The 27,262-nt window shown below is 35.3% G+C and overlaps 1 pseudogene; it reads right to left on the bottom strand.

The window, feature by feature from the left end:
• Window positions 1–1,073: 1,073 nt before the first annotated feature.
• Window positions 1,074–27,262, bottom strand: LOC141540588 (ADP/ATP translocase 3-like; annotated as a pseudogene).

A 27,262-nucleotide genomic window follows, 5' to 3' on the forward strand; every position in this document is an offset into this window, starting at 1 on the left:
ATAAATATAGATGTTATTAATAATATTATTAACATTTGATCATAGAATGGAATTATTGATGGTGTTGATAATAACTAAATATAATTATTAATAATAATATCAACCATTGTGATCATGTTTACACAAGGGCTTTCCTCATGGAACTCTTAGTAAGGCAAAAGTGCTTCTGAGTTTTCTCTTTACTTTTAACTCTCTTTAATCTTAGAACTTTAAAGCATCACTCTTCTAAATGCAAATAATCACTCCAGGCAATGTGGAAATGAGAAATGGAAAGAATATTTAAAGTAGGCATTGAGAAGACATGGGCTCTGTGTTAGCTGTCACTAATTAGTTTGGAATTTTGGCCAACTAACTTCAATTTTCTAGGCCTATAAAAAAAGAGGATTATTGGGAGTCCTTCTAGAACAAAAAGCAATGATCATCTAAATATTTATCTTGTTTTTTTCAATTTTGAAATCTTTCATCAGTTGTCAATGATTGGAAATATTTGGCCAATCTATTCTAGTCAAATATATCCATGAACTCACAGCATTGGCTTTTGACGTTAGAAACTGATACAACCCCCAAAGTTCCCCATGAAAGTAATTATAGAAACAAAAGCTTCAAATCTTCAGGTAATGTTTGGGACAAGGACAGGACTTGGAATTCACAGATAATCTGAAAACTTTACTTTATCCTCATTTATTTTCATTCTCCATATAGATTATTTACCTAAACTCCTACCAAATTTCAGAATCCATGGATATACTTTTTTTCATGGTTCCTGTAAAATCTCCCAATAAGGTTTTACAAAGCAGCAAAAATATGAAGAAGTAGGTAACAGAAGGAAGGTTGGTAGATAAATAATCCATTTACTTCTAAATTGAATAATCATGCATGTACACTGGCCTTCTTCCTCAGCACTTTCAGATTCTATATTGTTTTACAACACAATGTCAAACACAAATGATCATAATTGCCAGAGTCAACTATGCAAAATAGTATATATAGTGCTTAAGTATAAATGGAAACATGATTTTTTAAAATAAATTTTAATTTAAATAAATTTAAATAAACAACAATTTGTGGTCCTACAAAAGAATATTTAAACTAGATGGTCTAATCTGATCTGCCTCCTTGGACCCACAGGAACTGTTACTTTCATAAAAACCAATAGAATCAATATACTGATTCATCATCAGTTTTGCTGTGTGAATAATGGATCCCAATAAATGAATCCTTTTTCTAAGAACTTTTCCTGGCTCCTCTACAAACATGATCTGGTCTGGATAAAAAGACAAAAGGAATTTCTTGATTGTCAATGGTGTAAAATTATAAGTATGGTTAGTATTCTACATGATCTATATTCACTGGTTCCATTTTTAGTTAGCATTTACTTAGATAACTTTCTCCAATTCATCACATAAGACAAGCACGAAAACACCCATGCCTCTAAGAACACTAGACCAGACATCCTTAAAGAAAAATTTTGTCATTGTCATCTTTAGCAATCTTCCTCCAGCAGTCAATTGTCTGTATGATATCGGCTCCTTTGTACCCAGAAGCATCATCATTCACCACCTTCTGAAGGGATCGGAGATCACATCTGCAGCAGCAGTCACCCTTTGGGCAATCATCCAACTTTGACAATGAGTTTTCTTGGGATCTGGGAGCATATGTTTTGCTGTATCATGGATCCTGAAATTGGCTGCTCTATAGATAATTATACTCTGCACTGAGACCTTGAAAGCTTGACACAAGCCATGAATTCCATTGAACTTGGTAATTTTCACAAGGCAGTCTCTCAAGACTTTTGAATTCTCTCTCAGTGCCAGATTTTCCAACATCAGCTGCCGAGCAGATTCTCCTGAAATCCAAGGGGCAGACAAAGCAGAGAGAAGTGGCTCCAAAGGTACCTGTTAGGATTCTTACAAGGTGCTAAGTCACTGGAATGGATATAATTACCTAATTTAGCATGGTACTTAACAGTTCTCTAGTTCAGAGTTCACACCTTTCACACCTTTAAGAGAGCATACTTTCAATTATATATATATATATATATATATATATATATATATATATTTTTTTTTTTTTTTTTTTTACCAGATATATGCATAGGCAATTTTACATTTCCTTCTCCAGCTCATTCTATAGACGAAAAGCAGAGACAGAGTTGTGATTTGCCCAGGGTCACACAATAGTGTGTGTCTGAGGCCAGATTTGAATTCATGAAGATTATCTTCCTGATTCTAACAACCAGTGCTTTATTTCCTGTTTTTTTATGTTGCCCTTGCTCTCCTAATTTATTTATGGTATCATCCTTTATGTCCAAATCATGCAGCCATTTTGGTATGGGGTGTGAGATGTAAATCTATGTCAGGTTTTTGACATATTATTTTCCAGTTTTCCCAGAAATTTTTGTTAAATAATGAGTTCTTATTTCAGAAGCTGGAGTTTGGGGGGGGGGTTATCAAATACTAGAAAACTATAGGCCTTTATTATTGTTTCATGGTCTGGGCCATTACAATCCACCACTCTTTTTCTTAGCCAGTACCAAGTGGTTTTGATGACTGCTGCTTTATAATATAGTTTTACTCCTTTGTATTTTTTTAATTCCCTTGATATTCTTGACTATCTCTTGCTGATGGTCCTTGTCAGCAACATATAGAAATGCTGTTGATTTGCTTGGGTTTATTTTATATCCTATCCCTTTGCTAAATCTGTTAATTGTTTTGAGTAGATTTTCTAGGATTCTCTAAGTATATCATCATATCATCTGCAAAGAGTGATAGTTTTATTTCCTTATTGCCTATTCTAATTCCTTTAATTCCGTTTTCTTTTCTTATTGCTAAAGCCAACATTTCTAGTACAATGTTGAATAATAATTGTGATAATAGACATCCTAGCTTCACCCCTGATCTAAATGGGAATGTATCCAACTTATCTCCATTACAAATAATGCTTGCTATTGGTATTAGATACTGCTTATTATTTACTTTTTCCTATGATCTCTAATGTTTTTAATAGGAATGCTGTATTCTGTTAAAAAGGTTTTTCTGCACCTATCGTATGATTTCTATAGGTTTGACACACAGAGATCTTTGAGCCTAGAGTGAATATACTAGGGGACAAACTTATAAACCCCAATGCTACAAGTGTGTTAACTTAAGTCACTTCATATTTCTAAACTTTTTTCTTACCTGTAAAATGAGGGTGTTGTATAAACAGATTTCAAAGATCCCTTTCAGCTCTGACTTTATATAATCCTAAGTTCAACTCCTGGAAAAAAAAGAATACATTATTATCAGAGATCATTTATCTAAAATTTTATTCTTGAAATAAATTAATCAACAAGTTAATATTTAAGCCAACAATTCCTCTAAGAGCAAAGTCTCTCCCCTAGAGCCTAAGATATTATAAGCTCTTCCTCATTGTCCAAATGATGAAAAAAATAAGATTTAGATACAAAAGCCAACATCATTTCCTTCTAGGTTGATGTTTTGTTCTCTCTTGGCTCCATGTAAGTAACTTGGATCATAGTATCTGGAAATTACATTTCCCACATTTATAAGCAGGAAATATCTCTCTCCCTGCTTGGTAACCCTAGGGAAAAAAAAAAAAACAAAACACAAAAGAAAACAAAAAGTGCTTCCATGCTCTTATCTCAAGTTAGTATAAGGAATTCTAAAAGGCCTGTTTTTAAAAGATAGTCAATTATCTTCTGGCTACATTGATAATTACCCTACTGGAGAAATCATTAAATTATGAGATTAAAGGGCCACAACTTAGATTTCCTGAGTAGAGAAAATAGAAGAGGCTTTTTGAAGAGGCTTAGAGTTTGTTTTGTTCTGTTCTGTTTTGGTTTTATTTATCAGTTGTTGTTGGGGTTTTTTGTTTTTTGGGTTTTTTTTTTTCCTATGTGCCTCTAAACAGCAAATCTAACATAGTCTGGGATCTAACAGAAGCTTGGGACTTTGTCCTCCAAATTTTTACTATTTGGTTGAGCTACCAGGACACCCTTTAGCATCTAACAAATTTTACAAATAGACAGTCTATTTTCATTTTATATTAATGCTTTGGGTTCTAATCTTGTGCCTGTCAAGATCTCTTATTTTCATAGTAGCAACAGAAGTCACCTCCTCCTATTAAGCCTCCAAAAGTCAAGAACACTCTCAGCCCTCATTTCTTTTGTTTTATATTTTCCATCTATAATAGGAACTAGGATTTTGCTAAAGGCAATGTCATGTTGAAACTACATGTTACTATTGCTATATAGGGACTAGGACAGAGACTAGTCACTCCTGACTCCTTCCATTTTGCTAGGAAAAAATCTGGTTTTGAATCTTGACTCTGCCACTTAGATTCTTATAAATTTATCTAAGCTTCAGTTTCCTCATCTGTGAAATAGGAATAATGATACTTGCCATGACAGACAACATGGCATAGGGAATAGAAAATCCAGTCTCAAAGTCAATAAGACCTGGTTCCAAGTTCTGCCTTTTACATATACTGACTATGTGACTCTGAGAAAATCCCTTAATCTCTCAGTCACATAGGTCTTATTCCACAACCATAACTTATGGAATCATTCATGTTTGCATTGATAGAGTTTCTTAAGGGTGTCAACTATACCAAATAAATTATAGGTCCAGATCAAAAGAACTCTTACAATATCTACTTCAGAGATCCATTGTAACAAAAGGATTTTTAAAAACCCTTAAAACATTAAATGAATGTATGCTATTATCATGAGTTGGAGAGGAAGTCTGCCTTGAAATAGGCTGGACAATCCCAAAGCATAGCCCTGCTCAAATCAATTATTGCCATGTTCTTTTGACAGCTTTCCTGCCTTTTTTTCTCAGGTTCTTATTAATTGTAGATACACTTACATGTGCTCATAGACATCTCTTCAATGCTGCTAATTACATTGTCATAGATTCTCCTGGAAAGCTCTCTTTTCTTATAGGGAAATAACTGTGATCCCAGAATCATATTTCAATATTCAGTATCTGTAAGAGTTCTCTCACCAACCCCCCCTCCCTGGGGTCCTGGAATCATTCTGTAGAATTCACCATTGGTATCCAGAACTTCATGATTTCCAGTCAGTTCCATTGTAAGGGAGACCTGTTTCTGCCTGGCCCTGGAATCCACTGTCCTCATGCACTTACAACTTGAAACTCACTTGTTCCCTCAAAAATCAAGATAAACACCAGAATTCTACCCCCAATTCTATTACATCCCATGTAATAAGCATTTAGGAAATGATGGGTATGAGCAGGTACTATTAGAGATCTTTAATTTAATTCACATTTCAGTCCCCATTATTATTCTTTATGTATTCAATAGTTGATCAATGAACCAATCAAACATAACATATATTTATTTACTCTATCATTGAGAATATAAAGTCCAAAACGAACAATTCCTTTTCTTAAAGAGTTTATAATCTATTGGGAGAGACAACACATATGTACCAGCATATACAAAATGTATTCAAATTAATATGAGGTAATTCTTTAGGAGAAGGCATCACAGCTGGAGAAATCACGAAAGTCTTTATAAAGAAGGCACTGTGTAAACTAAGCTCCGAAAGAAATTAGGGAGAATTTAGAGGACTTGGCAAGAGACTAGAAATGGAAGATGGCGATGGTCAAGGATGTCACTCAGGTTTCAAGTTTGGCAGGTTGGGGAGGAGGATGATATTCTACTTACTAGAAAGAATTTTAAGAGGAAAGGGTTTGGGGGGGGAAATATATGGGGGATAGATATCTGAGAACACAGATTTTTACCAGGCTCCAGTCTTAATTTTTCTGTACTTCCAATTTCTAGGTGACTTTATTGCCAGTCTTCATCCTATATTGAAGTTGTTCTCAATAGGATTTGGTTTAGTATATAAATAGAGGCAGTTTCCTCTCTTTCTCTTCTTTCTCAATTTAATTTTGATTAGATTGACAAGATTTCCTGCCCTTCTAGAAGCCTTTTGTTTGATGCATTCCATTGGTGGACAGGAGCTAATCATTCCTAGATTTAAAAGCTATGATCCAAGAATCCAAATTCCATTCTAAATGCCATCTTCTTAACATCTATGGTCTCAGTTCTTCAAATCTCTCTCTGCTGCATTTAACCTCCACTCAGCTGCCTGAGTGAGTTTGCTAATTAAATCACAGGTCTGACCATGTTATCCTGACCCATTCAATAAACTCCAATGACTCCTCACTTCCAAGATCAAATACAAATTCTCTATTTGACCTGTAGAGCCCTATATAACAGGATCTTTTCCTTACTTTTCCAGTTTTTTCCCACTTTACTCCCTTCTACATATGCTTCCATCTAACAACACTGTTTCCTTTCTTTCTTGTCTAGAAGACTCCATTTCCCAAGTCTGTGTACTCATACTGTCTGTCCCCCATGCCAGTAATGTTCTCCCCCCTCATCTCTGTCTCTTGGTTTCCTTGACTTCCTTCAAGACTCAGTCAGAATCCTAACTTCTACCAGAAGAATTTCTCAACCTCATTTAATGCTAATGCCAATAATCTAATATTAAAAGAGGAAAGAGAACTAGTTGCAAACTAAATATCAATTGAAGGGGAATAGGACTCTTGATCCAAATGGACTTATAGGAAAATCCTATCAAACTTTTAAAGAACAATTCCACATTGTTCCAATACTACATAAATTATACTCAAAAAATTAAGAAAGAATTGGGATTGACATTTGCACATATGGCAATAGTGTCAGTTGCATCACAGCACTCATGGTCTGTGGGGATAGCAGTAGTTGAGAGAGAAGAAAAGCAGGAACTCCTTGATATGATTTTTTTGAAAGAGCTGTGTTTCTGGAAGGTTCTGAAATAAACAGAGGCCATAATTATAGTTCTGCAAAAAATCAGTATTGTGACCTTAGGCTTGCCCTGTCTGGTCTTCATTTGTCACCCAGGTGAGATGTTGCGCCAGATGTACTAACAGGTGCCTTTCATTCTATAATCTACTGAGGAATCCAGGGAGGTAACACTGAGAATGGGGAGTAGCATGATCCTAGGTTTCAAAATTATGTCTATTTACAGACCCAATTTGCATTTTTCCCCAAAGCTATTATCTTTCAGAATTGCTCTAACATTGGCACTGCCCCCAGATAACAAACATGAAGTGGAAAAGCATAGCATTAAGCCAGTGTCCATAGCATGTTTTCTTTTTTTAATTTTTTCAATAATATTTTATTTTCCAAATATATGTAAAGATAGTTTTCAATTCTTTTTTTTAATTCTTAATGGTATTTTGTTTTTCCAAATACAAAGATACTTTTCAATATTCACTTTTGTAAGGCTTTATGTTCCAAATTTTCCTCTTTCCTTCTCTTACCTCCCTCCTCCCCAAGATAGCAAGCAATCTGATATAGGTTAAATATGTACAATTCTATTAAATATACTTTCATATATGTCATGTACAATAAAAATCAGACAACAGTGTAAAATATTTGGAAATCTATCTGCCAGGAAAAGTCAGGAACTATATGAACACAACTACAAAACACTTTCCACACAAATAAAGTCAGATCTAATCAATTGGAAAAATATCACATGCTCATGTGTAGGCCAAGCAAATATAATAAAAATGGCAACACAACCTAAATTAATCTATTTATTTAGTGCTATGCCACTCAAACTCACAAGAAATTATTTTACAGAACTAAAAAAAAATAATAACAAAATTAATCTGGAAGAACAAAATGTCAAGAAGAGAATTGATAAAAAAAAAAAAAAATCAAATGAAGGTAGCCTAGCTGTACCAGATCTAAAATTATATTATAAAACAGCAGTTACCAAAACCATTTGGTATTGGCTAAGAAATAGACTAGTTGATCAGTAGAATAGGTTAGGTTCATGGGACAAAATAGGCAATAACTATAGCAATATAACCGTAAGATCCCAGCTTTTGGAAAAAGAAGTCACTATTTGACAAAAATAGCTGGAAAAATTGGAAACTAGCATGGAAGAAATTAGGCATTGACCCACACTAATACTGTATACCAAGATAAAGTTGAAATGAGTTTATGATCTAGACATAAAGAGTGATATTATAAGCAAATTAGAAGAACATAGGATAGTTTAGCTCTCAGATCTGTGGAGAAGGAAGGAATTTGTGTCTAAAGAACTAGAATTCATAATTGAACACCAAATAGATAATTTTGATCATATCAAGTTAGAAAGTTTTTGTACAAACAAAATTAATGCAGACAAGATTAGAAGGAAAGCAATAAATTGGGAAAACATTTTTACATTTAAGGGTTCTTATAAAGGCCTTATTTTCAAAAAAATAGAGCGTTAATTCAAATTTATAAGAATTCAAGCCATTCTCCAGGTGATAAATGGTCAAAGGATATCAACAGACAATTTTCAGATGAAGAAATTTAAAACCATTTCTAGTCATGTGGAAAGATGCTCTAAATCACAATTGTTCAGAGAAATGCAACTTAAGACAGTCTTGAGACATCACTACTAACTTCTGAAATTAGCTAAGATAACAGGAAAAGATAATAATGAATGTTGGAGGGGATATGGGAAAACTGGGACACTAATATATTGTTGGTGGAACTATGAAGAGGTCCAACTTTTCTGGAGAGCAATTTGGAACTATGCTCAAAAAGTTATCTAACTGCATACCCTTTGATTCTGTATTATTTCTACTGGGCTTGTATCCAAAAGAGAGCTTAAAAAAGGGAACGGGAGCTGTACATGGATGGAAAAATGTTTATAGCAACCCTTTTCGTAGTGGCAAGAAACTGGAAACTGAGTGGATGCCCTTCAGTTGGAGAATGGCTGAATAAGTTATAGTATATGAGTATAATTTTCTATAAGAAACAATCAGGAGGATGATTTTGGAGAGGTCTGGAGAGACTTAACTGAACTGATGCTAAGTGAAATGAGCAGAACCAGGAGATCATTGTACGCGGTAATATCAATATTATATGATGATCAATTTTGTTGAACATGACTTTCCAACAATAAGATGATTAATGCAAGTTCCATTGATCTTTTGATGATGAGAGCCAGAAAGAGGACTGTGGGAACTGAGTGTGAATCACAACATAACATTCTCACTCTTTTTGATGTGGTTCACTTGCATTTTGTTTTCTTAACTATTTTCTTTCCTTTCTGATCTGATTTTTCTTGTGCAACAAGAGAATTATATAAATATGTTTATATATTTTGGATTTAACATATATTTTAACATGTATAACATATATTGGATTGCTTGTCATCTAGGGGAGAGTGGAGGGAAGGAGGGGAAAATCTGAAACACAAGGCTATGCAAGGGTCAATGTTGAAAAATTATTTATGCATATGATTTGAAAATTTAAAAAAAAACTTAAAAAAAATCAGACAAAATGGAAAAAAAAACATGAGAAAGAAAAAACCCAACAAACAAAAGAATGAAAATAGTGTGCTTCAATCCATATGCAATATCCATAGTTCTCTCTCTGGATGCAGATGGCATTTTCCATCCTGAATCTATTGGACTTGCTTTGAATTACCACAATGTTGAGAAGAGTCAAGTCCATCACAGTTGATCATCATATAATCCTGAAGTTACTGTGTACAATATTCTTTTGGTTCTGTTCACTTTACTCAACATCAGTTCATGTAAGTCTTTCCAGGCTTTTCTGAAATCAGCCTGGTCATTATTTCTTATAAAACAATATTTCATTAAATTAATATACCATAACTTATTTGGCCATTCCCTAACTGATGGTCATCTACTCAATTTGCAATTCCTTGCCACTACAAAAAGGGCTTCCACAAGCATTTTTGCACAGGGCCCTTTTCCTTCTTTTATGATCTCTTTGGGATACAGACTCAATAATGAGACTGTTGTATCAAAGGGCATATATGTACAGTTTTATAGCATTTTGGGTATAGTTCCAAATTGCTTGCCAGAATGATTGGATCATTTCACAATTCCACCAACAATGCATTAGTGTCCCAGTTTCCCCATATTTCTCCTTCAGCATTTATCATTATCTTTTCCTGTCATCTTAGCATGGTCTGGTTTCCTAACACCCTTACAAAGAGAGCAGTTGTAGATGATATAAAATTAAATCTTTTCATCCCCATAAGACTTTTACCTGCTTTGCTGCAAAAACAAAACAAAACAAAAACACAATCCATCCCCCCCAAAAAAAAAAACAAAAAAACAAGAATGGGATGGAATATATTTATTTAGGAAAAGGATCAATTCTAGAAGAAGAGATCCCAGCAGAAGAAACAAAGAAACTCTTCTTAATCCTTGCCTGAGACAAGAGATAATGCTCAAATGAGTTATAATTATTGAACTTGATATGAGGAAGCTTTCTTCTTTGAAATGCTGCTTGGAAGAGGTTCTGGAGCCCACTTGCTTTGAAATGAGTAATGATATTGAAGGATTGTGGTCCTTCACTCCTATGTGTGACCAAGGCAACTGCCTGGCAAAGTAACCTTGGTCACTTTACTTCTTTGTCCTTGTTCCCAATCTATAAAATGAAAGTTCATTCAAATAATCTCCCAGATCCTTTCCATCTCTATCATACATAAGGTTTGTCCAGAAAATATTTGAAATATACACATGGGAGATTTCTATCAGTCATAGAACAGAATAATAATTGCTAGCATTTATATAGTACTTTAAGATTTGCGAAGATGATCAATTCTGATGGATGTGGCCCTCTTCAACAATAAGATGAACCAAATCAGTTCCAATAGAGCAGTAATGAACTGAACCGGCTACACGCAGTGAAAGAACTCTGGGAGATGACTATGAACCACTACATAGAATTCCCAATCCCTCTATTTTTGTCCACCTGCATTTTGGATTTCTTTCACAGGCTAATTGTACACTATTTCAAAGTCCGATTCTTTTTGTATAGCAAAACAACTGTTTGGACATGTATACATATATTGTATTTAATTTATACTTTAACATATTTAACATGTATTGGTCAACCTGCCATCTGGGTGGGGGGGAAGGAGGGGAAAAATTAGAAGAAAAGGTTTGGCAATTGTCAGTGTTGTAAAATTACCCATGCATATAACTGGTAAATAAAAACTTTTAAAATAAAAAAAAAAAAGATTTGTGAAGCACTTTATGTCTCAATTCTCAATTCCTCACAACTCTGTGGGGTAGATGCTATTATTATCCCCATTTTACAAAGAAGAAAATCAAGATTGATGAAGTCAAGTGACATTCAGAAATTCTATATTTCATTCTCTCACACAGGTTTCTCCTCATTAAAAAAAAAAGAAAAAGCCTGAGTTGTTATTTCATTGCTATAGGGAATTTCCAATAAGGAAAAGCCCTCTGAGGCAAATCATTTCTATGACTTAGAGAAAGCTGACTAAGGTACTGAGAGGTTAAACTACTTATTTGCCCAGGATCACATCGATGTCAGCTATGTACTGAAACTGTACTTTCCTTCCTGACTCTGGAACCCTTTGTCCATACTTTCCTTCTCTCTCCCAGTTGCATGTAGGTAAGTTCCACCAAGAGGGTACTATTATTTCCTACGTCATTTTGAACATTGAGAATGTTGAACATTGTTGAGAGTGTTAATTCCTGAAAGATAATAAGTTCTCCTAGCAATTTGAAACTATGTCCAAAGGGCTATCAAACCGTGCATACCCTTTGATCCAGCAGTATCTCTACTGGGCCAGTATCCCAGCAAGATCATAAAAAAGGGAAAAGTTCCCACATGTGCAAAAAGGTTTGTAGCAGCCCTTTTTGTACTGGCAAGGAACAGGAAACTGAGTGGATGCCCATCAGTTGTAGAATGGCTGAATAAGTTATGGAATGTTATGGAATATTATTGTTTATAAGAAACGATCAGCAGAACGATTTCAGAGAGGCCTGGAGAGACTTACATCAACTGATGCTGAGTGAAGTGAGTAGAACCAGGAGAAGATTTTACATAGAAACAACAAAATTATGTGATAATCAATTCTGATGGACGTGGCTCTTTTCCACAGTGAGGTGATTCAGGTCAGTCCCAATGGTCTTGTGATGGAGAGAGACATCTGCATACAGAGAGGGAACTGCAGGGACTAAATGTGGATCACAACATAGTATTTTCCCTTTTTTGTTGTTATGTGCTTACATTTTGTTTTCTTTCTCATTGTTTTTGATCTGATTTTTCTTGTGCACCATGATAATTGTGGAAATATGTATAGAAGAATTGCATATGTTTAACATATTGAATTACTTGCCTTCTAGGGGAGGGAGTGGGGAGAAGAGAAGGAAAAAAAATGGAATACAAGGTTTTGTAAAAGTAAATGTTAAAGGCAGCTAAGTGATGCAGTGGATAGAGTACCAGCCCTGAAATCAGGAAGACCTGAGTTTAAATATGGCCTCAATACACTTAATACTTTCTAGCAGTGTGACCCTGGGCAAGTCACTTAACCCCAATTGCCTCAGGGGGGAAAAAGTGAATGTTGAAATTTATCTATGCCTTTATCTTGAAAATAAAAACCTTTAATCAAAAAACAAAAAAACAAGTTCTCCTTTGTGATGTCTTTTACAGGAATATGTTGGAAGGTAGGGTTAATCTTTGTAAATCTGTTGTTTCCAGCAGCATCAAAGAGATGTTCTGTTTCTTAAATTTTCCTTTCCCAGATTATTTTCCAGTCTTCATGACACTCACCCAATTTTTGGAATATCTCAAGATGGATGCAAACATATTCAACCTTTTGGAAAGTATCCAATTCAAGGTATGTCTCTAGGGTTGTATGTTGGACATAAAAGTATTTTGCATATATCTTCTTTTGTTGCTTCCTATCTGAGATCTAAGTTCTGTGTCTGGGATTGGGAGACTGGCAAAGATCAGTTCTACTTGGCAGAATTCCATCATCCCCAGGGGCTCTTCCATTAACCTATGGAGGAAAACATGAATTCATGCTTTATAAACCACATGTAGAAACCTGTTTGTGTATGAGCTTTATCTGAATGACTGCAGGATATAATTCAGATAGAATTATGGTTTCTAATACAATTCTATGCCCACAATTCCTATGTCTTTCTTTTTGTTGCTTTGGATATCTTGTTCCTTGAAGGATATAGAGAGGAATGATATTGACATATTGTAGATTCTTTCTTTCAGACTATTGTCTGCAATGTGGGGAAAAAAAAAAAAAAGTCCTGATTTCTCTACTTCTGGCCAGTGGGAAATTACCACTCAAACATGAAGGGAAGCAAACCATATTTAATTCTCATGTTCTGCACTTATTATCCCAATGATCTATTTTTGCCATTCGATACATTACTAGGTGACTTCTAAATCCCTTTATCTAAAAAAAATCCTATTTTTATTGATGCATCTTGTTTTGGATTATTTTTTTTAAAACCACTGTGGTATACAATGTGGGTATGCCTCCAAAACACTATCATGGGCCATCTTTTCTTCTTATTCTCTGTCTCTTTGTGACCTCATCAATTACCAGAGGCTTAATTATCTATTTTGAATTATCTAGCCTCTCTGTTCAAATGATTATATAATTCAGATGTATATATCTAACCCAAGTCTTTCTCCTGAGTTCTAATCCCACATTACAAACTGTCATTGGACATTTCAAAATGAAATATTATAGATATTTCAAATTCAAAAACTCCAAAATTAAAATTATTGCATCACCCACATTTCTTTCATATTTCTTTCAGTCTCTGGAAGTTCACAATCTGCCTCTTCTTCATCCTCAATATCCCAATCTCCATCACTCTATATATCCAATCAGCCAAATATTTTTATTCCTTGTCAACATCTCTTGTATCTATGCCCTTCTCTTCACTCATCCATCCACAATTCTATTTCAGATCCTCATCACCTTTCCCCTAGCCTACTACAATAGACTCCCAATACATTTCCTTGCTTTGAAACTCTTTCCTCTTCTACCCATCCTCCACATCACTACCATAGTGATGTTCTCAAAGCATAGTTCTAACTATATGACCTTTCTATTCAATTAAATCCCAGTGGCTTCCTGTTCCCTCTATGATAAAAATCTATTGTCATTTAAAGTCTTTCACAACATGACACCAATCAGCTTTTCCAGTTTTATTTTACATCACTTTTTTTTCCATATTTTACATATTCTATGGTCCAGTTAAACTGGTTTTCCTATTTTGTTTTAGACAAGACTGATTTAATTGACTTGCAACTGAAACCTTCCATATATTGTCTCTCCCTCACTAGAATATTAACTCCTTCAGAGGAAGGGTCATCTTACTTTCAGATTTGTTTGCCCAATGTTTTTTTTTTTTTTTTTACATTATAAGAATTATATAAATGTTTTGTGCATTCATTATTGTATTCACAGGCTTTATCCCATACCTAAAATGAACTCCACCTTAAGTTTTGCCTTTCCAATTTCTTTCAGTTTGACTCAAGTACCATATTCTACACAAGGTCTTTCCTGATTTCTTCCAGCTACTGTCATCTCTCTCCAAATTACCTTGTATTTATTGTTTAGAAACTTTCTATATAGTTATGTATATACATATTATCTCCCCTGAAAGGACATAAGGTCTTTGAAAGGAGGAACTGTTTCATTTTTGTCTTTATCATCAGAAACTATCATAATACCTGGTTTATAATAGGTGATAAATATACTTACTAACTGATTAATTACTATTACTTTCTGATAACCCTTTCTCCCAAGAATCCTCTGTTGTCAATCAGCCAATAAATACTTATTACTATATGTCAGACACTGTAAGTACCAGGGATACAACTATGAAAAAAGTGACTTTTTAAAGTTCCTAACATATAAGGCACATTTCAAAAAGAAAAGAACAGTTCACCACATCATATTTGGTAGAAAAGAAAAGTTATAATGACTTAAGTCCATGTTTAACGTTTGAAATAAGTTCTGCTGACAAGGGAATCCTTACCAGCAGTACTTGAAGACTTTTGAGCTGTGACTTACATGTTATTTGAAAGATCTAAGTAAGCTAAATTTTTGGTGCTCAGCAATTGTACAGGATTCCATGTCTATATAGGAAGATGCATTGAAACATATATGTAAAAATAAGTTGTGGAATTTGTCTGTTCTGTTGCATTTTCCTATGTGTCTCATATGTTTAGATCATTAAATTTCATTTTTCACTGTCCTAACTAAATAAGTCTAAATGAATTCTATAACTGAAAATATGTTTTAAATCTTGTCATGAATTTTTTAAAAGTCTATTACAAATTATATCATTCCTGATTGCACAGAACTTTGTGGGTAGTTTTAAATAAATTTTATACTTCTTTTAAAAAGTTAGTTCCTGCTTTCAGAGAGCTTACAATCTAATTGGGGATGAAAACACACAAAAAGAGAGCTAAAAAGGAGGAAGGTGAAAAGCAAAGAAAATACTTGATGTAAAGGCATAATCAAAAAGTTTAACAAATCTCAAAGTTTTCTAGGGCATGGTAGAAAAGTTCAAAAAGTGTTTAAAAAAAAAAAGAAACAATCACAAGAAACAGGCCACATGAAAGCAGAAAATACATTTTACCAGCAGTCCTCTGGGATTCATATTGGTCATTATATTCATCTGAATTCTAATATCTTTTAATATTATTTTCCTTAGTGTTATTGTGGTCCTTCTGTACATTTAGCCCTCATATCTGCTTTTTTTGCTTTGAATAAAGGTCATTCATTCAAAAAACATTTTCTAGATTCTTACTATCAGTCAGGGAGTATGGGAGATACAGTCTTCCTTAATTTCTCTGAATTCTTATGTTCATTTTTTGACACAATATTCCATTACATTCAAATAACACTATTGGTTCAATCATTCCTTCTATATTGGATACCTCCTTTTTTTCCTTTGAATATCATTAAAAAAAAACTACTTCTATGAATATCAGGGAAATGTTACAAATATTTCTATGAATATACATATTTCTACAGCATAGTATCTGAAATATGGTGAGTTTTTAAATAAATATTTGTTTCATTTAAAAATTCTTAGGAAAAATTAGTTCACAAAGGGAATCAATTTAAAGGCATAAGCACTTACTTGGGTGCTTGTGTTTTAACAGGAATAAAATACTAGTCATCCTTTCTAGGCATCCTCTCATTCATTAGTTGATGTTATCCTCATACAAAATAGAAAGAACAGATATCATTATCCTGATTATAAATAAGGAAATAAAGACCAAAGTTGGTCATTTTGGTAAATTGGCATTTGGGCATGGTTAAAGTAGAAGCATAGGTAGGAAAGAACACTGAATTTGGAAAAAGAGCCCTTGGATTTGAATCTCCCATCTTCTACTTACTGTCTATATGATCTTGGTTAAGTCATTTTATTTCTCATTCTCAGTTTTCTCATCTGTAAAATGAGGTTGGACTAATTATCAATCAAGGAACTGTACACATCTAAATGCTAGGATCTAATTCTATATTTTAAAGGCTTGATTGTCTTTATTTAAAATACCCTTTGACTGTAAGTTTGCCAAATAACAATGGATCCTTGATAAACCCACAAGGCAAGTTACACAAGCTCTTTCCAGACCTCCCTTCAGAATTTGGCTGGCTGACCACTTTTTTTCTGAGAAGGGTTGGTTTCCCACACAGCAGAAATATATCTGATTGTGTAACAACAGCTCCAGAAATTATTTTCCATCAATTTTTCTTTTTTTGTTTGGTGTTTCATGGTTCATTGACCTTTGATAGTAAAATAAGCCAAGCTAAGCCATCAATATCATCAGCTAATTTCAGCCAGAAGGCAAGACACCAGTAACATAGCCTCCCCATGTCATTGAGTAAACTGAAACTAAATAATTATCTCTAATCTTAAGGATGATAAAGGATGAAGGGCCTGGTGCAGAAAACCAGCAAATTTAGATTAAGCTTGATATAGCTTAACATGTATGCTTTTAAAAGTCTTTTTTATCAAAGCACTTTGCAAACCTTAAAGCATTGTATAAATAGTAGATATAATCTTCATAAGCTTCATATCAGTCTTGCTTGAAATCAATGTCTCAATCTCCATGGATAAGTATAATATCAATAAATTCACTGTCCGTGATCACAATCTCCATTTTCTTGCAAGTTATGAACAATAATAGCTGACATCTGTTTGTATTTAACAATTACTATCACACTCTGGGTCCAAGGGTCTAAGCATCGTTTCTATTAAAGAGACCCTCATTTTGGAACTAAATGGACATGGTTCAGACTACATTCTAAGGAAGCAGGATTACCCAAAAAAGGACAAGTTATTTTTCTCTCACCCTTTAGCTCTTTATATCCTTATCCTGTGACTCTTGGGATTGGGGGTGGGGATGGGAGGGAGGGAATTATTGTTTGGCTCATGTTTAGGTTTTTCTCAAAGTGGGAAAAGGGAAAGTACAAGAGTATTCTCACTGTGCATTCTAGATCAAGTATAGAACAGCTACAAGAATTGCCAAAAACTTTAAAAAGATTTCAGGAACTTATAACTATCATAATACTTTCCTAAAAGTTTGAAACTTAGGTAGAAAAATGTGAGCATTTTATAGAATGCACAGATAAATATTTTCCATTTCTTTTCAGCTCTGTAGTCTCGCCCCCAAGTCTTCTGGACTCACTCTCTTGTCGATGTTTGTTTTCTCCTTCAGAAACAGGCAGGACAACACCAAGAAGTAGCTTTACATCCCCATGCATATTCAATGTGGATATACTCATAATACTTTGAGATTTGCAAAGTGATCAAAAGTATTCTTCTCCCTTTCCAGTAGGCATGGCAGCCATTGGTGTACCTGATTTATAGATGAGGAAACCAACATATAGAGAGAATGAATGACTTGTGGTCAAAGGCCCTGAGAAGATCATGAGTAGAACATCAGTCCTGACACTAAATCCACTGTATTTTTCATTCCACTATGATGTCTTTCATAAATAGTGAAAGGACAGGACCATTATCAACTGAAATCTCTGCAAGTATTTTATCTCTCCTACTAAATTATACATTGCTTCTGGAAGATATTTTTTTTAAAAAATCTTTATGGCTAAACCAATAGAAGTTTACTAATTTTTTTTTTCGATGAAGAGAATAATTTATATTTCAAATTTATTTTGCTGGGGCACTTAGGTGGTACAGTGGTTAGAGCACCAGCCCTGAAGTCAGAAGGACCTAAGTTCAAATCTTGTCTCAGACACTTAACACTTCCTAACTGTGTGACCTTAGGCAAGTCACTTAACCTTGAAAAACAAATTAATTTTGCTGTGATAAGTACATTCAAAGTCAGCTTGGCTTTACTGTTTGGACTGAGACATGGAAGAAAAAGATATGACATTCAATACAAGTAGACTTCATTAAATATGGTAAATGTGCTTCTGAAAAGTGTGTAAATCAAATTTTCACAAACTTATTTTTTTTTCTATAATATCACAAAATACTGCATACTTCAATGATTCAGATGATCTCAAACTATAGCCTACTAGTTCCACAGATGGGGGGGGGGGTTCAGATCCTATTTCTGACAGCAAGAGACAGAGAGAGAAAAAAGAAAAGGAAGGAAGGAAGGAAGGAAGGAAGGAAGGAAGGAAGGAAGGAAGGAAGGAAGGAAGGAAGGAAGGGAGGAAGGAAGGAAGGGAGGGAGGGAGGGAGGGAGGGAGGGAGGGAGGGAGGAAGGAAGGAAGGAAGGAAGGAAGGAAGGAAGGAAGGAAGGAAGGAAGGAAGGGAGGGAGGGAGGAAGGAAGGAAGGAAGGAAGGAAGGAAGGAAGGAAGGAAGGAAGGAAGGAAGGAAGGAAGGAAGGAAGGAAGGAAGGAAGGAAGGAAGGAAGGAAGGAAGGAAGGAAGGAAGGAAGGAAGGGAGGGAGGAAGGGAGGGAGGGAGGGAGGGAGGGAGGGAGGGAGGGAGGGAGGGAGGAAGGGAGGGAGGGAGGGAGGGAGGAAGGAAGGGAGGGAAGAAGGGAGGGAGGGAGGGAGGAAGGGAGGAAGGAAGGAAGGAAGGGAGGGAGGGAGGGAGGAAGGAAGGGAGGGAGGGAGGGAGGGAGGAAGGGAGGGAGGGAGGGAGGGAGGGAGGGAGGGAGGGAGGAAGGAAGGAAGGAAGGAAGGAAGGAAGGAAGGAAGGAAGGAAGGAAGGAAGGAAGGAAGGAAGGAAGGAAGGAAGGAAGGAAGGAAGGAAGGAAGGAAGGAAGGAAGGAAGGAAGGGAGAGAGGGAGGGAGGGAGGGAGGGAGGGAGGGAGGGAGGGAAGGAGGGAAGGATGGAGGGAGGGAAGGAGGGAGGGAGGGAAGGAGGGAGGGAGGAAGGGAGGGAGGGAGAGAAAGATCTTGAGGATCTTTGCCTTGAGGATTGCCTTGAAGAGGGAATGTAGCACAGGAGGAGGTGTACTGATAAAGAGAAGAAAGAAGGCAGTTCAAAAGGAGGCAGAAACTAATAGGGCAGTATGGAAACTACTATTTAAATCTGAGATAACCAATAACATTTAAATACCTAAAATTATTATAGCATTCAATATGTGTCAGGAACTGTGATTTGCACTTTACAAATAGCATTTTATATGTGCTCCATAACAACCCTGGGAGATAACAGGAATTATTATTATCTCCATTTACAACTGAGGAAACGAAGGTTAAATGACTTGCCCAAAGTTACAAAGCTAGTGTCTGAGACTAGGTTTGACCTGGGGTTTCCCTGACTTCAGGCTCAGCACCCTAATCCTGAGCCATCTAGTTTTATATAGTGGAGATTTATGGTTTCATAAACAGTCCTTTTTTCTGTTCTTCTTTGCTTGAGGAAATGTTTTGTGTTGATTTTTGATGATTTTATAATAAAAAATTATTTTTCCATTAGAATGAAATCTTCTAGAGAATAGAAACTAACTTTTTTGTTATTTTTTGTACTTGTATTCCCAGTGTTTGCACAGTTCCTGACATATAGTAAGCGCTTATCATTAAGTATTTTGTCTATTTGTTGTTTTTTTGTTTTTTTTATCTATCCAACCACCCAACTATCTATGTATTTATTTATCTCTCCATCTAACTAATCTAAAAAAGGTTCTGAGGTCAGAAGTCCTGATAATTTACTTTTTTAAGCCTCTCTCTTTCTTCCCTGTAAGGATTGCAGAGTATAATCAACACATTCTCCTTCCTAGTCCCAGAAGTCAACATTGGAATGCTTGACTAGATGAATCCCACTGATTAAACTGGGGCAATTTACTCAGTAAAGAAAGAAAGAGATCACTATTTAATGAGGACTTACAAGCACAAAAGACTTTTAGGGAGATTTTTAGCTCAGTGCACACATTTGAATCCATCAGAAATGGGTTCTATAAATTGAATGTAACCCCCAGTGGCCTGCTCAAATGTGTCCCCAGAAAGTTACCCTAAGTTTGAAAGATATTGTGGTGTTGTACTCAATCAAAACCATAGTTCACAAGTTATAACTTAAAACTACATTTAATCAAATTAAGGGATGACAAAATGTCCCAATAATCTGTCACACACAAAGGAGTACAGCAATGAAGAGAGGGAATGTATCCATACAGAGGACACATATGATCAGGGAATGTGAATGAAGAAACATACATGTAAAGAAATCTGTGTGATCAAGGAATAAACATGAATAGAGAAATATGGAAAATAAAAGTGGTGGTGGGTGTAAGTATGGAGAGTATTCACAAAGGGCATTTTTAACCCCGGGGAACCCATGTGACCAGGGCAACTGCTGTCATCGTCCAGCCATATTTCAGTCATAACCAATTCTTCATGATCGTGTTTGGGGTTTTCTTATCAAAGATACTGGAGTGGTTTTCCATTCCCTCCTCTGGCTCATTTTACAGATGGGGAAACTAAGGCAAGCAGGATTAAACTATTTGCCCTGAATCACATAGGTAGGAAGAGCCCTCCAACAATCCAAAGCCACTGCTCTCCTGTAGCAATGTCATCTTGCTGCACTGCTGCTCTCTGTGAGGTACCATTTCTCTTCTGAGCTTTGCAGCTTCACACCCTGCTGGGCACTGACTCCCATCATCTCTACTGGGTATTAAGTCTCTGTTCACTCCTGCTCTTCATCCCTCGCTGTGCTGGGCTCTCTGAGCTGCTCTCTGCTGCCATCATCTGGTCTTCAGCTCTTCCACCTCCAGGTTACCTATTCTACTTTCTCCACTGAGGTACCTCAAAAGGCAAAAAACCCTTTAACTCTCCCAGCATAATAAGGGCATGATAATCTCATCTCATTCTAAAGGCAATTTTATTTTGTTTTTAGTGGCAAAAACCTTCAGAGTAGGATTTTGTTTTTTCCTTTTCACTGACATCTCTGGCTTCCATCCAAAATCCTTGGTACAAAAAACTATTTGAATTGGTGTTAGAAAATTCCTTTTAATTTCAGTCAGATTCTCAGTCTGCATCACTTCAGGCCACTTTTACACACTTCCACCAGGTGAGGATGGAGCAATGAGTTTCCTCAAGTCCTCCAGATATCCCTAAATGCTCCTGATTGCCCTGAAAATAAACCCAAGTTCAAGGACAAAAGTAGGACTAATGGCTTCTGCCTCAGTTTTTTTTTTTTTTAATTCCTGCCTTGATGATATCTACCTATCAACATTGCTGGTCATTGTTTAGCCTCACTGTCAACAACAAATCGTACCTTTGTTTTTTCATGAATTTATAACAATAAGACATAGACACACAGCATTTCTGCAAATTGCATAGAATTTAATTTAGCTGTCTTTGGCTCAGTTGGCCTATCTTGATATGAAATAAAATACTATTCCCAGCCCCAAGATAAGAAAGGAGGGAATAAGAAAGGAGACAAAAGGTGGAGAGTGGGGGATCAAAGGGACAGCTAGGTAACTCTGCAGACTGGAGTCAGAGAGGTCTCAGTTCAAATCTAGCCTCATACTTACTAGCTGTGTGACTCTGAGCAAGTGATTTAACCCTTATTTGCCTCAGTTTCTTCATCTATAAAATGGGAATGATAATAGCACCTTACCCCTCAGGATTGTTATAAAGAGCAAATGAAATAATATTTGTAAAATGCTTAATATGGTGACTGAGAAGTAGATAGAGTGCCAAGTCTGGAGTCAATAAGACCTGAATTCTAATCCAGTCTTATATATCTTTATATATCTCATGTATTTCTGTGAGACTCTGGACAAGTCATTTTAACTCTGTTTGCCTCAGTTGCCTTATCTGCAAAATGAGGAGAAGAAAATGGCAAATGACTCCAGCATCTTTGTCACAAAGATCCCAAATGACTACTGTCATGAAGAGTCAAATATGACTGAACAATAGCAACAACAACTAGTATGGACACTGGCATGTAGTAGGTTCTACATAAATGTTAGATATTAGCATTGAAGAGAAGATCCAATAGTTATGACTTCTCCCAAAGGAGGAAACACAGAGCTGCTATTTGCCTACCAGGAAGTGTGCAAAGAGAGAATTCTCCCAACTATACATTCTTCAGCCCCACTTATTACCTCATTCTACCCAAGGAAAGTGTCACTACCTTCCTCCTGGCTAGAAACTCCCTAGCCTGATCTTTAATACTTCCTAAAGATTTTTTCATTCTAAGTACAACCAGATCTAAGTATCAATGATGATAGTATCTATTTACATGGGGTAAGTCAGTCCTGAATAGAAGAAACATGACTATTAATGAAAGTAAGTCACCTCTTCAATCCAGTTATATGACCCATTGGGCCTTCTTTACTATTACCTATTTTTGCAGCTTAAATATAAAAAGAGAAAAATTCATCATGGTTCCACTATCCAAATAACTTCAAAATAAATCATGACTATCGGCTATGTCAAAAAACTAGGGACTTCAGAATAGAGATAAACATTTTACCTGTGATTTAACTAGCATAAAAAACTTTAAGCTTAGGAAATTTTCTTAATTATAAACCAAGTCAACCTTCTCTGAAACTTATGGTTTAATAGTTGTATAGAATGTTTAACCTATATTAGATTGCTGTATTGGGGAGGGGAAAAGGGAGAGGAGAGGGAGAAAAATTTGGAATACAAGGTTTTGCAAAGGTAAATGTTGAAAACTATCTTTGCATGTTATTTGAGAAAATAAAATACTATTTTTAAAATGGTAAAAGTGAAATAAAAAGAATTGTATAGAAAAGTGAAAGATTAAGTGACTTTCCCAGAACCATATAGCCAGTCATTGGCAGAACTTTTATTTTTTAAAATAATAGCTTTTTATTTTCAAAATACATGTGGATATTTTTTTAACATTAACCCTTGAAAAACCTTGTGTTCCAAAAATTTTCTCCTTTCCCTCCCCTTCCCAAAAAACAGTAAGAAATCCAATATATTAAACTGTGCAATTCTTCTATATATATTTCCACATTTATCATGCTGCATAAGAAAAATCAAATCAAAAAGGAAAAATAAGAAAGAAAAAAAAGCAAGCAAACAACAAAAAAGGTGAAAATACTGTTATGATTCACATTTAGTCCCCACAGTCCTCTTTCTGGATGCAGATGGCTCTCTCCATCTCATCTCTATTGGAATTGGCCTGAATCCATATTCCTGAAAAAAGTAAAGTCCATCAGAGTTGATCATCACATAATCTTGTTGCTGCTATGTACAATGTTTTCTGGGTTCTACTCACTTCACTTAGTATCAATTCATGTCAGTCTTTCCAGGACTTTTTAAAACCATCCTGCTGATCATTTCTTATAGAACAATAATATTCTACTATTTTCATATACCATAACGTATTCAGACATTCCCCAAATGATGGGCATTAACTCTTTCCCGTTCCTTACCACTACAAAAAGGGCTGCTATAGCCATTTTTGTACATGTGGGTTCTTTTTCCCTTTTTTTATAATCTTTTTGGAGACAGTAGAGACACTGCTCCATCAAAGGGTGCGCACAGTTTAGTAGCCCTTTGGAAATAGTTCCAAATTGCTCTCCAGAATGGTTAAATCAGTTCACAACTCCACCAACAAAGTCTTAGTGCCCCAGTTTTCCCACATCCTCTCTAACATTCGTCATTATCTTTTCCTGTCATCTTAGTCAATCTGAGAGGTGTATAGTGGTATATCAGAGTTGTCTTAATTTGCATTTCTTTAATAGTGATTTAGAACATTTTTCATAAGACTAGAAATGGTTTTAATTTCTTCATCTGAAATTGTTCATATCATTTGATCATTTATCAATTGAAAAATGACTTGTATTTTTATAAATTTGAGTCAATTCTCTATATGTTTTAGAAATTAGGCCTTTATCAGCATCCCTAAATGTAAAACTTTTCTCCCAATTTTTTGCTTCCTTTCTAATCTTGATTGTATTGGTTTTGTTTTTACAAAACCTTTTTAATTTAATATAATTAAAATTATCTATTTTGCATTTCATAATATTTTCTAGTTCTTCTTTGTATTGGAAGTATTTTTAACCAAGATCACCTTAAATTTAAAGATAGTTCTTTATCCACTATACTGTACTGAATCCCATGAACCTAGAATTTCAGAATACATGACAGTAGGAGGAATGTCAAGGAAATTAACATCATGGTTTGGTCTGGGGTTAACTAGATATAGTAATTGTTACCAAACTCTTGCAGCATGGTCCCAGGATGGTAGTTTCATAGTTGAAGGGTAAGGTTTCTGAAGGTTTGTTTGGGACATTTTAGTAGTAGCAGGAAGAATATCAAGAAGAACTAGGATGAAACATGGTTGACTCTGGGGCTGACTAGAAAGATTCTGACTCTGCAATTAGAACAGCCCAATCCTACATCAGTAGTTACAAAGTCATATTTACAAAGGGAGTTCACTTTATAGTTAGGAATAAAAGAATTTTGAGACTTAAAGGCATATTAGCACATGTTAGAGAGAAAGTATAAATATGATTCTGAATTTTAGGAGAATTTTATTTCTATCCATAGTAACGAGCTTTTTTTTTTTCTTTGCTTCTTCACAAAAGTTTGATTTATACTTTAATATAGTTTTTGCCAACAGATTGCATTGTTGAATGAGCTTGTGTCCTTCTTCAATGCAAAACCCAACCTAGTTCTAGGTGAACTCACTATTGGTTTTTAAGGTTTTCTTTGACCCACTTGGCTCATACTAGTATTATCTGACTGGGTTGGAGAAATGGGATGGAGTCAGGAATACCATTCTGAGCCAGTGGAAATGAACAACCAAGCCAATAAAAACTCAAGCTGTACAGAACCTCCAGATACTTTTTCCTTCAACTCTTTGGCTCTCCTTGTATTTATTATTTTCCAATAGATGAAGCCCTTGATTACTTAAAACAAATGCACAGGATAATATAATAATAATCGTGTATCTTCCATCAGAAACAGAGCCTTCACTCTTGTGGGTCTTTCCCATAATAACTAAGTTGAAGCCTTATTCTTCCCACTGGGTATCCACATGTACTCTAGAAACTCTATTGGAGGACTTAAAAGAGAAAAACAATTGTACCAGAATGTAAGCTATTTAAACAATATCAATTAGATTTTTTTTTAACGAATGAGTTAATATTGTACATTTAGGTAAGGGAATTTATGTTTACAAGGAATGATTTAATATTATATGCTTAAATTATTGAAATAATTTCTTCAGTCCTCTTTCTACTATACCAGAGAAGTCAAATATTCCACCATAGGCAGTATTATTCCCCAATACACCCAAGAATGGCTGAACCAGATTAAAATGTAATTGGGAAATACTTACCAAAACAAATCAAAATATAGTAGAATATAGAGTGTTAATACACATATGAATTTTTCAGTCAATATGGTTCCAGAAGGTATCCTTACTTATGGAATAGTGCCCCTATTTCTATTTGAGTTTGACATCACCACATATCACCATGCCTGCTGTATTTCTGAATAGAGTAAGTGCTCATCAAACCAACAAAAACAATGTATCATAGCTCCAAAAATTTTGGAAGTAACTTATTTAAAGGGTGGTATATATTGTATATTTCTTTGCAGAGGCAGAAAAGGAGAGGAAAGATGACTAAATCTGCTTGTCACAAAAGGAAGATCAAGATATTGAGAAAATTCAGGAATTCAGCTCTCCCTAGTGGTCTACTTTAGAAGTAACCTGCTGACCATGTTTTACCCATGACTACTTTCTGGAACTTAGATATCATGATGCAGCCTGAGGATAGAAATGGGGGAGGGATGGACTTATTTCACTTTCTTTCACAAGTCTATTTCAAAACCAGATTTGTAAAAATTTTATCTGTCCTTTATACAACTAAAGAAATATAATAATAGAAAGACAGGGTGGCTATCCTTTTACCTACTTTAACAAAAAAGAATGTTTCACTGTTTATTTTCTCTGACATAGCTAAAAACTACTAACTTTTGGTATAGAATTTTAACCAAGAACAGCTTATTTGATTTTTCAGTTCTTAAAAAAAAAAAAAAAAAAAAAAAAAAGGATAACAGAAACTGCAGCCAGTTATCTCTCTTTGGCCAATAAAATAGGCCTACAGATCAGTTTCCTTTGAGATGGATGGTTGATTATACAGTGGCTTGTTTTCCTGCTATCTGTTCTCTTGAGAGAGGCAATTGTGATAATAATGAAAAGTTTTACAACTATTCTGTGGTAAAAAATTATGGCCGATAGCACAGGAGAGAGAGTAAAAGATCTTTTTTTATAAGTTAGTAAGAAAATATTTCTCTGAAAAAATATATGGACTAGATCATAGAATCTGTTGTGACTTCAGTTCCAGAGTCACTGAGGTTCAGGGGATGACTTAGCATTAGCAGAAATGGGGAGGAGAAATAAACAAAGCTCAAGAGAAGGTTCAGGAAAAGAGGGGCAATGTCAGACTTCAGTGATCACTCTGTACTGGACTTGATTGGAACAAATGCAAAACCACTACAACTGCCAGCAACAAAAAGTCTCCATAACAGCTGGTGCTAGGATACTCTGTGTAAAGATTAGGCCATGAATGCTGGACAAATTCCAAAAGACAAATAAGAAATCATGGTTGTTAAAATAGCTCATTTAGCAAACCAGATAGATTCTAACTCAAGGTGACAATTATTATTGTTATATTTAGAGGAGCAGGCAAAAATGGAATGAAGCATCAACATCTGTAGAGAAGGTAGTTGGTTGGTGGGTTGTTGCCCTTCTCGAATTCTGGAAGACAAAACTCACATTCTTTATGTTAGAGCTGAGTTACAGTGTATCTGACTGTGGCTGATCAAACCCATATGAGCCGGAATGCTCTGCCACAGATCAGATACAAATAGTCCCTAGGCACATTTGGGATGGATTCTATAACTTTGTGCATCTTGAGTTTCTTCTGAGCTAATTTAATTCTGCTTTGCTCATAGAGCACAACACCTTCTCTGAGGAGGATACGCCAT

This window comes from Sminthopsis crassicaudata, chromosome 4 (assembly GCF_048593235.1).
Source record: "Sminthopsis crassicaudata isolate SCR6 chromosome 4, ASM4859323v1, whole genome shotgun sequence".
NCBI lineage: Eukaryota > Metazoa > Chordata > Mammalia > Dasyuromorphia > Dasyuridae > Sminthopsis > Sminthopsis crassicaudata.